Source organism: Rhinatrema bivittatum, chromosome 3 (assembly GCF_901001135.1).
Source record: "Rhinatrema bivittatum chromosome 3, aRhiBiv1.1, whole genome shotgun sequence".
Lineage (NCBI taxonomy): Eukaryota > Metazoa > Chordata > Amphibia > Gymnophiona > Rhinatrematidae > Rhinatrema > Rhinatrema bivittatum.
In genome coordinates, this window is record NC_042617.1 from 171831823 (window position 1) to 171844197 (window position 12375).

At 52.1% G+C, this 12375-nt stretch overlaps 1 protein-coding gene across 2 annotated transcripts in view; it reads left to right on the forward strand.

Annotated features, from left to right (window-relative positions):
* Window positions 1-12375, forward strand: part of AHCTF1 (AT-hook containing transcription factor 1) — a 564884-nt gene that overhangs the window by 222108 nt on the left and 330401 nt on the right. The gene's annotated exons all lie outside the window — the stretch shown is intronic.

The window sequence follows — 12375 nt, forward strand, 5'->3', positions numbered from 1 at the left end:
CAACAGCAAGAAACCCTGACTACAATCATTCAGAAGGGATTTGACGCAGGGAAGCATGAAGTAAGAGTGGCATATGACTCTTTCGAGACGGCTTCCGGCTACAGGAATCAGTGCCGGAAGATGGGCCTGGCTGAAGGCTTCTGACTTAATACCTGAGGTCCAAGACAAACTTGCTGATCTTCTGTGCACTGGAGACAATTTCTTTGGTGATAAGATACAAGACGCAGTGACTAAGTTGAAAGACCACCACGAGACCCTGCGTCAATTGTCCACAGTCACAACAGACGTTCCCTCCTCATCATGCAAAAGCATGAGAAGGGATCCTGGAAGACCATTCTACCGCTCACGCAAATACTACCCTCCTTCATCTAGAGCGAGACCAGCTAGAGCCCCTCAAAGGGGACATGCACGCCAGCCCAGGGCACAGCCAGCCCCGCAAACTGGTTCAGCCTCCGGATTTTGATGTGTTTCCAGAGAACAGTGGCCACTCATCCAGAAACCCAAATCCAGAAATACCCGTGGGAGGCCGTTTGCAGCACTTCCAAAACAACTGTCGCCTCGTAACAGATCAATGGGTAATTTCCATCACAACCCAGGGTTACCGGTTAAACTTCCTCACAGTACCCCCGGACACTCCACCCAATCCACTGTGGGCCCGAAAAGACCACACATTGCCTCTGGAGTCAGAACTTTCCACCCTTCTGCGAACCAGGGCTGTAGAAGCTGTTTCCCTGGCACAGAGGGGCAGAGGATTCTACTCATGTTATTTTCTGATTCCAAAGAAATCAGGCGGCCTCTGTCCCATCCTAGACCTCCGCAATCTCAACAAATTCCTTCAAAAAGAAAAATTCAGGATGGTTTCTCTCTGCACCATGCTTCCTCTACTACAGCAGGGAGATTGGTTCTGTTCTCTGGACCTTCAGGGCGTATACGCACATATCACCATATTCCCACATCACCACAAATACCTGCGCTTCATTGTGGGTCACACATATTTTCAGTACCGAGTTCTACCATTCGGTCTGGCCTCAGCACCTCGAGTATTTACAAAGTGCCTAGTAGTAGCTGCTGCATATCTACGCAGAAACACCATACACGTATTTCTATACCAGGACGACTGGCTAATAAAGAGTCAATCCAAGCAAGGAGTTCTCAACTTTCTAAAACTAACTACAAATCTTCTACACTCGCTAGGGTTTCTGATCAATTACCAGAAATCCCACCTGAATCCATCTCACCTCCTTACCTTCATTGGAGCAGATTTGGACACCACAGTCGCAAAGGCCTTCCTGCCCAACGACCGCGCAGACATACTCTTCAAATTGGCTACATCTCTGCGCACATACAAAACAGCCTCAGCCCATCAATTCCTAATGTTGCTCGGCCACATGGCCTCCATGGTCCATGTCACTCCTATGGCCAGGCTAGCCATGAGAATAACTCAATGGACTTTGAAATCTCAGTGGCTCCAAACCACTCAACCTCTTTCATCCCAGATCATGTAACCGACCAGCTGCATCTATCACTTCTCTGGGGGACAAACCAGGCCAACATGCAAACAGGTCTGCACTTCCAGCAACCAGTTCCTCAAGTGACCTTAACCACAAACGCATCCAACTTGGGTTGGGGAGCTCATGTGAACAACCTTCAAACTCAGGGTACGTGGACACAACTCGAAGCAAAGTTTCAAATCAACTTCCTAGAGCTTCGAGCTATACGTTATGCTCTATATGAATTCCAGGACTGGCTTTCACACAAGACTGTTCTCATACAGACAGACAACACAGTTGTAATGTGGTACTTGAACAAACAGGGAGGCACAGGCTCTTACCTCCTCTGCCAAGAAGCTGCGCCCTTGCACACTCCATGCATCTCCAGGCCACTTATCTGGCAGGCATACAAAACGTGGTAGCAGATCACCTCAGTGGTCTCTGGATCCTCTGGTAGCAACGGAACAGCGCTGGTGTGCAGAAGTCTCTCTTGAGTATCAATCTGCTGGAAGCCCGGGCGGTCCGGTTGGCATGCTTTGCAGTTCAGCGTCCGATTGCAGGATCAAGTGGTCTGGATAATGGGTAATGCAGCAGTGGCTTACATCAATTGGCAGGGAGGAACCAAGAGCCAGAAAGTGTTGCAAGAAATAGTCCAGCTTTCCTAGCGTGTAGCAGATGGACTCAGGACCAATGGGTATAGTGTACTCCTGCTAGCAGTTGGAGATGGATCAGATTTCAATCTGACGTCAGCCCCTAGTACATATACCCCTGCAGGAAGTGCAGCTCTTCAGTATTTTCTGTCTTCATAGCAGTTAGGGACTATCTGCACGCTCTCAAGCGTTAGTTCAAATTTAAAGAAGAAAACCCATAATTGAAAGAAGAAAACCTACCTGAAGACGAGCCCCGCTCTCCTGCGGTGATACCTTCTGGTCCCTCCCCCAGTTGAGATTCCCGAGGTGATTTCCGTGGTCCCTCGGAGGTGAGCCTCGGTCCGGCGGCTGAATCGCGGCGAGGACCTAGCCCCCGATCCTTCGGGCGCGGCTGAGAGGCAGTGGGTGCACCCTCGTGCTTGGCGGTGAAGGTATTTGCCCTCTCCCCCCGCAGCCAGAGACCACCATGATGAAACCGGGAAGCGCCGAAGACAAGGTAAGGTAGAAATCTTCTACTCGAATCCGGTCTCTGAGGGTCGAGGACGAGCACAGGTCACTGACCGGGACCAGTGCCACCTGGTTGATCCGCCCTAGCAGGGCCAGGCCCCGGCTCTTCCAAGAGTCTGCCCATGTGGAGACTCTCCGAGGGAGTCGCCATATTGCCCGTGTACTCGCCGTCGCCATCTTTGCCTACTCGCCGCGCCGTTCACCGCCAGGCGCACAAAGCACTTGTGCGTATAGATTTACTCACGCATAAAGCCTTGCGCACATAACTTGCACGCACATAGCCGAGCGCATATCTACGGCACAGCCGCGTGCACAACTTACACGCTCAATCTAAGCGCACCGGAGCGCATAAGATTTACGCACCCACAACCATGGCACCCCCAGGAACAGAAAGTAAAGCGCAAGGCCTCTGCCCAGCATGCCACATCAGAGCCGCACAAAGCGAGGAGGCCGACGCCCTGTGCAAGCAGTGCGAGGAGGCCCTGGGAGATCCAGCTCAGGGCCAGTCCCACCCAGGGCCGAGTTCCAGCTCCTCAGGGGGCACCCCGGACCTAGCCAGGGGGACCCCCCCACAGACAGGGACCTCCAAGGAACCAGCGTCCCTCGGCTTTGATCCAGCGCCCATATCATGGGTGGAGTTTTTCAAGGGGATTCACGCCTTTGTTCAAATGCAAACTGAACCTCTGGCTGTCCAGCCACATGCTCCACCAGAGGACCCACATGCCCCAGGCCCCTCAAGACCTAGGCACAGGCTCCCATTACCCAGAATCCCCACCTACGGGGACTCGGACACCTCTGAGGAAGAAGCTGAACCCCTAGAAGAAGGGGAGCTCCCCCCGGGACAGAGCCTCACCGAACCATGAGACGCTTCTTCACAAAAGGCGAGCTCCCGGACCTGGTCAATCAATGTCTGACGGAGCTCGCTATCCTGGGCCCAGGTACTTCGGAGGAACCGAAACCAAACCCCCTGCTGGAGGGTCTTCGACAGGCTTCTTGCCATTTCCCTCTGTTACAAGCAGCACAACAGCTGATTGACCTGGAATGGAATGCTCCGGAGTCCGCATTCAAAGGGGGACGAGCCTTGGCGGCCATGTACCCCCTGGACCCAGCAACCAAAGATCTTCTTGCATGCCAGAGAGTGGATGCTATGATCTGTGCGGTCTCCAGGCGCACCACTATCCCAGTGGAGGGAGAAGCTGCGCTCAAAGATGCACATGACTGACGTCTGGAGTCCACCCTCAAACAATCACTTGACGTCGCCGCTATGTCTCTACAAATTGCAGCCTCCTGTACCGTGGTGACACGTGCCTGCCTATCACAAACAAACCAGGAGCAACACCCCAGGAGAAGACATGGAAGGAGCGGTATCATTCCTAGCGGACGCTGCCTCCGACCTAGTGTGCACAGCGGCCAGAGGAGTGTCCTCTGAGGTGGCTGCCAGGAGACAACTCTGGCTCCGAAGCTGGTCGGCGACGCATCTTCCAAAACGCGCCTCACAAGGATGCCCTTCAAAGGATCCCTCCTGTTCGGCAGTGAACTAGGGAAACTGGCCGACAAATGGGGCGAGTCCCCATTGCCGCGACTGCCAGAAGATAAGATGAAGAGAAATCGGCGTTCCTTCCCCAGGTCCTCCAGGGGCAGAAGTTCGCAGCGCTTCAATCCTTACAGGAATAACTATCAAGCGCCCCGCCCTGCGGGCAGGAACCAGTCCTTTCGGACCAAGCACAACAAGAGGGGAGCCAGCTCGGGTACGGGCCCCAACCGCACCCGACAATGAGATTCAGCCGACCCATCCAAGGGAGTAAGCCATAGGGGGCATATTAGCCCTATTCTACCACAGATGGGTCGAGAGAACCTCGGACAAGTGGGTCCTAGCCTTTTTCGGGAGGGGTACTACCTGGATTTCCTACGAACCCCTCCGGACAAGTACGTGGAGTCCCCCTGCCACGACCCCTCCAAGAGGCACGGCAGTGGTAGCTACACTGTCTAGGCTACTGGCACTCGAGGCCATAACCCCAGTACCTCCACAGGAAATAAATACTGGCCATTGTTCCATTTATTTTATCGTTCCCAAGAAAGAGGGAACATTCAGGCCCATCCTGGATCTCAAGTCGGTCAACCGCCACCTCAGGATCCCTCGCTTCTGCATGGAAACCCTACGATCCGTTATAAGGGCGATACATCCAGGAGAGTTTCTCACATCCCTGGATCTTTCGGAGGCCTATCTGCACATCCCCATTTCATCAGGAACATCAGCACTACCTACGCTTCAAAGTCCTGAACCGTCACTACCAGTTCCGGGCACTACCCTTCGGGTTAGCCACAGCACCCCGAACGTTCACCAAGGTAATAGTGGTGGTGGCGGCAACACTGAGGAAGGAAGGAATCCTTGTTCAACCCTACCTGGACGATTGGCTGATCAGAGCAAAGTCACCGGAGGAAAGCCGCCAAGCAACCAGCAGAGTCATAACTCTACTGGAAAGCCTAGGATGGGTAGTCAACACAAACAAAAGTTCCCTACAGCCCTCACAGTCACTGGAATACCTAGGAATCTGATTTGACACCAAAGAGGACAAGGTCAGCCTGACCCCCACAAGGAGATCAAAATTGTGGAACCAGCTACAAACCTTGCTTGGACGATCCTCGTCCCACAGCATGGGATTACCTACAAGTCCTCTGGCTGATGGCATCCACACTGGAAGTTGTGCCCTGGGCGCGAGTCCACATGAGGCCCCCTACAGCGCTCACTCCTATCACGGTGGAGCCCACAGTCCCAGAACTACACCATACGTCTATCACTCCCGGGCAGAGTTCGGACCCAGCTACGGTGGTGGCTGCAGGCCAGCCACATAAGCCGGGGATCAAAACTATCCTCCCCAACCTGGACTCTACTCACCACAGATGCCAGTCTTCGAGAATGGGGAGCACACTGCGAGGAGCTAATCGCCCATGGGCAGTGGAACGCAGAAGAGGCGGGATGGAACATCAACCGCCGAGAAGCGTGAGCAGTACTAGCCTGCATGCGGTTCGTCCACAGACTTCGAAACAAAGCGGTCAGAGTAATGTCAGACAACGCCACGACAGTAGCCTACATCAACTGGCAGGGGGGAACCAGAAGCCAACAGGTGTCCCTAGAAATAGACCCCCCTGATGGCATGGGCGGAATTAAACCTCAGGAGATCTCTGCCGTCCACATCGCCTGGAAAGACAACATCACAGCAGACTCCCTCAGCAGGGAAAGTCTAGACCCAGGAGAATGGAGGCTGTCACCCACGGCCTTCAAGAAAATAGTGGATCGGTGGAGGACACCGGACATGGACCTTCTGGCAAACAGATCCAGCGCCCAAGTATCCAGATACTTCAGCCGCAGGTGGGAACCGCAGTCCCAAGGGATCGATGCCCTGGTACACCCTGGCCCCCGGGGACTCTACTATACGCCTTCCCGCCATGGCCTCTACTGGGCGCAATCATTCACAAGATACACCTACACAAGGGACTAGTTCTTCTGGTGGCTCCGGACTGGCCAAGAAGACCCTGGTACGCAGACATGAGAAGACTGCTGGCAGGGAACCCCCTGCCCCTTCCCCCACACAGGGACCTGCTACAACAAGGTCCGATCCTCCATGAGGACCCAGCTCAATTCTCTCTTTTGGTCTGGCCATTGAGAGGGCTCGCCTGAGAGAGAGCGGGTACTCGGGGGCGGTAATCCACACCCTCCACCAAGCACGCAAGTTCTCCACATCACTAACGTACATAAGGATCTGGAGAGTATTTGAAGCCTGGTACGAAGACCACAACATCAAACCACGCTCATTCACAGTTCCCGTGATCCTGGAATTCTTACAGAACGGACTACAGAAGGGCCTGTCCCAGCTTCCGGCAATGACGTAAGCCGAGACGGAAGCAGGGAGATAGAGCTCCGCGGCCCCGCTCTTCATTAAACGGAACTTATCGCAAATTGGCCGCTCATCTTCTAGCCCAAATCCCTCCCGGCAGCCGTGAGTAGTGCCCGATTAGGCTCAGCCTGACGGGCGTGGGATGCGCAGGACGGGCACCAGAGGCAAAACGGAGCGCCGCCCCCACAAACCACATGGAGTTAAGATGGCGGAGGCAGGAGGCCCTACAGAACCCGTTGTGACCGCGATCTCGGAAGACACCCTGAAAAAAATTTCACAAAGTGTTATGGAGGCGTTGGATAGCAGGCTGATTAAATTACAAACCTCCATAGAAGATATCAAAACGGCTGTGGAAGGGCACTCGAAGAGGCTTGAAGTGGCGGAAAATACTCTCTCGGATGTAGGGGACAGATTGGCTACCTCTGAACGCCACGTGGCGGAATTGCAAAACAGACAGAGAGAGTTGTTAGCAAAGATGGAGGGGCAGGAAGATCGCGGAAGGCGAAACAATTTAAAAATTATTGGGCTGCCCGAAGCTGTGAGGGAAGATGAGCTTCGCTCACTGGTGGAAAACTGGCTCCCCAAGCAGGTGGGTTTAGAGCTGACAGAGGGCAATGTGAGAGGGTTCACCGTGTAGGCCCGGTGCGAGAGGGGCAAGGCCGGCCACGTCCCGTTATGGCCCGGATCCTTAATTGGAGCCATAAAACACAGCTGTTGCGGGCTTATTGGGAGAAGGAGAAGCTGGAGCACTCAGGCAGCAGACTGCTGCTGTTTAATGACTTTTCTGCAAGCACAGCAGCACAAAGAAAGCTCCTGGCCCCTGCCTGCACGGCACTGCACCAACGAGGCATAAGATTTGCCCTACTATATCCAGCGAAACTGAGAGTGCATTACAACAATCAGACGTATCTTTTCACCTCTAAAGCAGAAGCTGATGGATTCATTGCCTCCCTGCCTCCAGTGGATTGAACTGGCAGCTTAGCATCTACTGAGTGCGCCTTCTGCAGCTCGAGCTACATTTGTTATTCCAGGACCCTGGGCTGATGCCTATGAGTAATGCCGCCCATCACCTCATGCCAAGGCACTCCTATTATCTATGTTCACTTACTAAAACTGGTTTGCTGGCCTGCTTGATCCTGTGAGGAACCTTGACTTTATGCCCAGCACAGTGTTTATTTTGGTCCCAACATCGAGGTCTTACAGAGAACTCATGCCTAATCAGATATCTTACTTAGCCATGACTGACTGAGCGGGTATGGAAATAATGGTTGTCGGGTGGGAAGAGGGGGGAGGGCGGGGCAGGGGGCCCCGGACGCAGGTGAAGGAAGGTCAGGACCCCTGTTCCTGGGAATTGTGGAGGGGTTTTGTAAGGGGGAGGGTGAATCGGGAAGTATGAATGTGTGTGACTGTGTTAATGGGGAAGGGGTTTTTTGGGGGGGTATTGAATGGCCCAGGGCGGTGTGTGCGGTTTACCTGATATGGTCTTACTATGTCACCTTACGATGGTCTATGTCTCCGTGGTCCAGGCTGGGAGGCCACGGGACACTATTGGGAAATGTATTTTGGAGCCCTACGAGGCCCCAGACTCCTGTTAAGGTCTTTCTGCCTCACTATGGCGCAGGTTAAAATAGTCTCCCTCAATGTGGACGGAATCCATTCCCCAATTAAACGTACTAAGCTTAATGCGCTGTTTAAACGTATGAAGGCGCAAGTAGCGTTTCTACAGGAAACTCATTTGGGGGATGTGGAACACGCTAAGTTGAAGCGTGATTGGGTGGGCCAATGTTATTACTCTTCCTTCAACAGACGCAGGAGGAGGGTGGCCATTCTAGTGCATAAGAACTTGCCATTTCAACTCACACGCTTAAGCCAGGATGCTGAAGGGTGTTACGTTCTGGTGGCGGGAACGCTATATCAGCAGAAAGTAGTCTTTTGTAACATCTACGCCCCTAATGTATATGCGCCTGGGTATTTTGCCGCCTTGATACGATTGCTCATGGACTATTCTGATCATAGTCTGATAGTGGGGGGGGGGGTGGATTTTAACGTGATGGCGAATAAAAGTGTGGATACCAAACCTCCCAAACTGTCCGCTAAAGCTGATGCGGGTAAGGGTGTTAACCTTTTATGCCAAGAACTGCAGCTTTTAGTTGCGTGGAGGGTGCTTCATCCCCAAGAAAGTGATTTTACATTCTATTCTCACCCCCACAATACATACTCCCGATTGGACTATCTGCTGCTCTCCGAGCGATGTTTTCCCCAGTTAGTAGATGCTACTATTGATCCGATTGTATTGACGGACCATGCTCCAATCAGCCTTACTTTGAGTTGGGGACGTAGCTCACATGCGCCGTTCTCATGGCTCATGCGACCGGACCTATATCTTGATGGCACATTTAAAAAGTACTTACAGGATAGCTGGGCGGACTATATATCTCACAACCAAACACCAGATGTTGGCCCCGGGATACTGTGGGAGGCAGGGAAAGCGGTGATGCGGGGGGCAATCATTGCTTATGTGGCCAAACAAAACAAACAAAGAAATGCTGAAATTCTCCGGCTTACAGCACGACTTCAGGCTGTGCAGCTACTACATAAGGATACTGTGCGGCCTGAGGACAAGATTTCCCTGGACCTGGCCCGCATTGCCCTGAATAATCTGTTGCATATCCGCGCATCTAAATCCCTGAGGTACTATCGTTACCAATTATATAAATATGGTAACCGACCTAGTAGACTCATGTCTCACCTGATCCGACCCAAAGGGGACAAATTGTCTATCCCGGGGATCCGAGACGGCCAGGGGATCCATCGTACGAGTCCTACCGAGATTGAGGCTAGATTTCTAGAGTATTTTACACAGCTCTATGGCGCTAAATCTATGTCGGGGGAGCGGGAGGAGGCTTTCTTTCAGGGGCAGTCTTGGCCCAGTGTGAAACCGGAGGATCTCTTAGCGTTAAATTGTCCCATTTCCACTCAAGAAATCTACTCTGTAATTCAAGGCCTTAAACTTGGTAAAGCAGCGGGACAAGACAGGTTTGGGTCGGAGTATTACAAAATTTTGAGATTTCCCATCTTGGCCCCATTACAGGGTTATTACAATAGCTTATTGGAGGGTCCGGTGCTCTCGGCTGCCGCGAATGGGTAGGTCATTGTGGTCCTTCCCAAACCAGGGAAAGACCCCTTAGAGGTGGGCTTCTATAGGCCCATCTCATTGATCAATGTGGATATTAAGATCTTATCCACTGTCCTGGCTGCAAGATTGCAGGAATTACTCCCAGCTTTGATACATGAGGACCAAACGGGGTTTGTGCGGGGTCGTCAGGGAGTGAGAAACATCCGCCGTCTCATAGCTGCACTTAGTTACCAGTCGCAAGAGGAGGCCCTTATATTGAGTCTGGATGCTGAAAAAGCCTTCGACTCTATATCGTGGGAGTATTTGTTCTGGGTTTTGGAAAAGTATGGCCTCTCGGGTTCGTATCTCGGATGGTTGTCTACCCTGTATAGTAATCCTAGCGCTACCATTTTACTGAATGGAAGGCCCACGTCACATTTTCCCATACGATGCGGAGTTAGACAGGGTTGTCCATTATCCCCCCATTGTTTGTCCTGGCGCTGGAGCCCCTGGCTAGTCGCCTGCGCGGGGACAAAGCCTTTTATGGCCTTAGCGTGAGTGGCCACCCTATGAAAATTGCACTATTTGCCGATGATATTTTGTTATTTGTGGGTCAGCCGCGCACTAGCGTACCGGTAATTGTGCAGCTGTTTAACCAATTTGCCCTAGTGGCAGGCCTACGCATTAATTATGCAAAATCAGAGGCACTCGCTCTTAGTGAACACCTGCCCGACAGGTGGGGAGTGCCTTTTCCTTTTCATTGGGCCCCGTCTCGGCTTAAATGCTTGGGAGTCTGGGTCCCCAGAGATCTAAAGAAATTATATGCTTTAAATATTGCTACCTGCATTGATAAACTGCAAGCTCACTTAGTGGCATGGACCTCTCTCCCGCTGTCCTTCTTTGGACGATGTGCTCTGGTTAAGATGGTCCTGGTGCCCAAACTTCTCTATTTACTACACATGATACCTTGTTGGTTGAGAGGGGTGGATATCAGGCGCCTGCGCTCTAGTATACAGCGGTTTCTATGGCAGGGGAAGCGGGCGAGACTCCCTTACTCAGCTCTGGAGTTGCCAGGAGAACGTGGAGGGCTTAACATGCCAGATTTTCGTTTGTACAACGTGGCATGTCAGTTAAGATTTGTGGGGGAATGGCTCACGGGAACCTATAAATTGTGTGCGGCTGGGATGCTTATGTGTATGTCTGCGCCTAACTCTCCAGTGAGCATTATTCAGTCCCGGGCCACGGTACGCTGCACAGTCCCGTATCCTGCAGTTTTGCTCTCTCCCTGTATTCAGGCTTGGAAATGGTGGAGACTGTTGAATGCACGATCAGGGATCCGGTCTCTACTGCTTCCCCTGGTTCATAACATGGAATTTTTGCCGGGGCGGGAAAGTGGGGCAATATTTCAGTCTTGGGCAACTCAAGGGCTATTGTTCCTGTACCACATGTTGGATGAGGCGTCAGGTCATTTATTGGATTTTGCAACTATACAACGTATGGTATATTCCAGCCAAGCAGTTCTATGCTTTTCTTCAGGTCCGTCATTACATTCGTTCCTGTGCGTGGACTGAAATGGACATAGCAGCGGAACTTAAATTCGCTAATGGAACCTTTGATACTGCTTATCTTACTAATACCATTACTGCATGGAAGAATATAGGACAGAAACTTCGCAGTCTGGACAGGGCGTCGCATTTGGCAGGACGCTGGACTGAGGCCCTCAACTCTCTGGTCACAGCTGCTCATATCCTTACTGCATTTGCACGTCTGCAGAAAACCCTCCCGGACATTAGCCTTCGGGAAATACAATTTAAAATTCTGCACTGGCTCTACTGTGAAGATATTCGGAGATTTCAGATGAGACTGGCCCCCACTTCGCTGTGTATAAAATGTGGCTTGCAACCCGGGACCTTGGCCCATAGACTATTTGATTGTCAAATGCTCAGGGTCTTCTGGGCAGCCATAGAGAACGTACTGGGTACTTGCCTGGGAGTGGCCATTAGCTTCACGGGGATGGTGCTTTTGTGCAGCTCCCTACCACACTCCTTGTTGGACAGACACTCCAAGGTTAAATTTGAGAGGGTGGCAGTCATGCAGGCGTGCCGCACTATCCTGAGTGACTGGCTGGCTCCGGACATCACACCCACGTTCAAAGCCTGGGCTCAGCGCATGGCTGAAATGGTACAACTAGAAAGAATGGACTTTTTGCTGGGCCGCCGGAGACCGGACAAGCTTTATTGTGCTTGTTGGGATGCCTATGTGTTGACAATGCCTAAAGACTTGCAGGATGACCTACGGGCGAATGGGTACACGTCTGATTGGGCTGTTCAAGGGGGGGAGGGGGGTACTTAAAGGTTGTGTGTGTGTGGATGACTGAGGAGGGGATGTTAGGCTGGAGGTTGGGGGTGGGAAGTGAGGATGGGATAAGGGATATACGTAGGGTAATTATGATAAAAGGTGGGTCAGGTGGAGGCAAACCTGAAGTACCTATTGTTCAAACATTTCATTGGGTTTATTTGTTTAATGTCAATATCACTCAGGTTGTCTTGTGAGCGATTTGGTTGCTTCCTGCTTGATGTTACCAATAAAAATACTATTCTGAAAAAAAAAAAAGAAGGGCCTGTCCCTCAACTCCATCAAGGTACAGGTGGCTGCCCTGTCATGCTACGGTTCCAAGAGCGACAGCATAGCCTCTCACCCGGACGTGTCACGCTTCC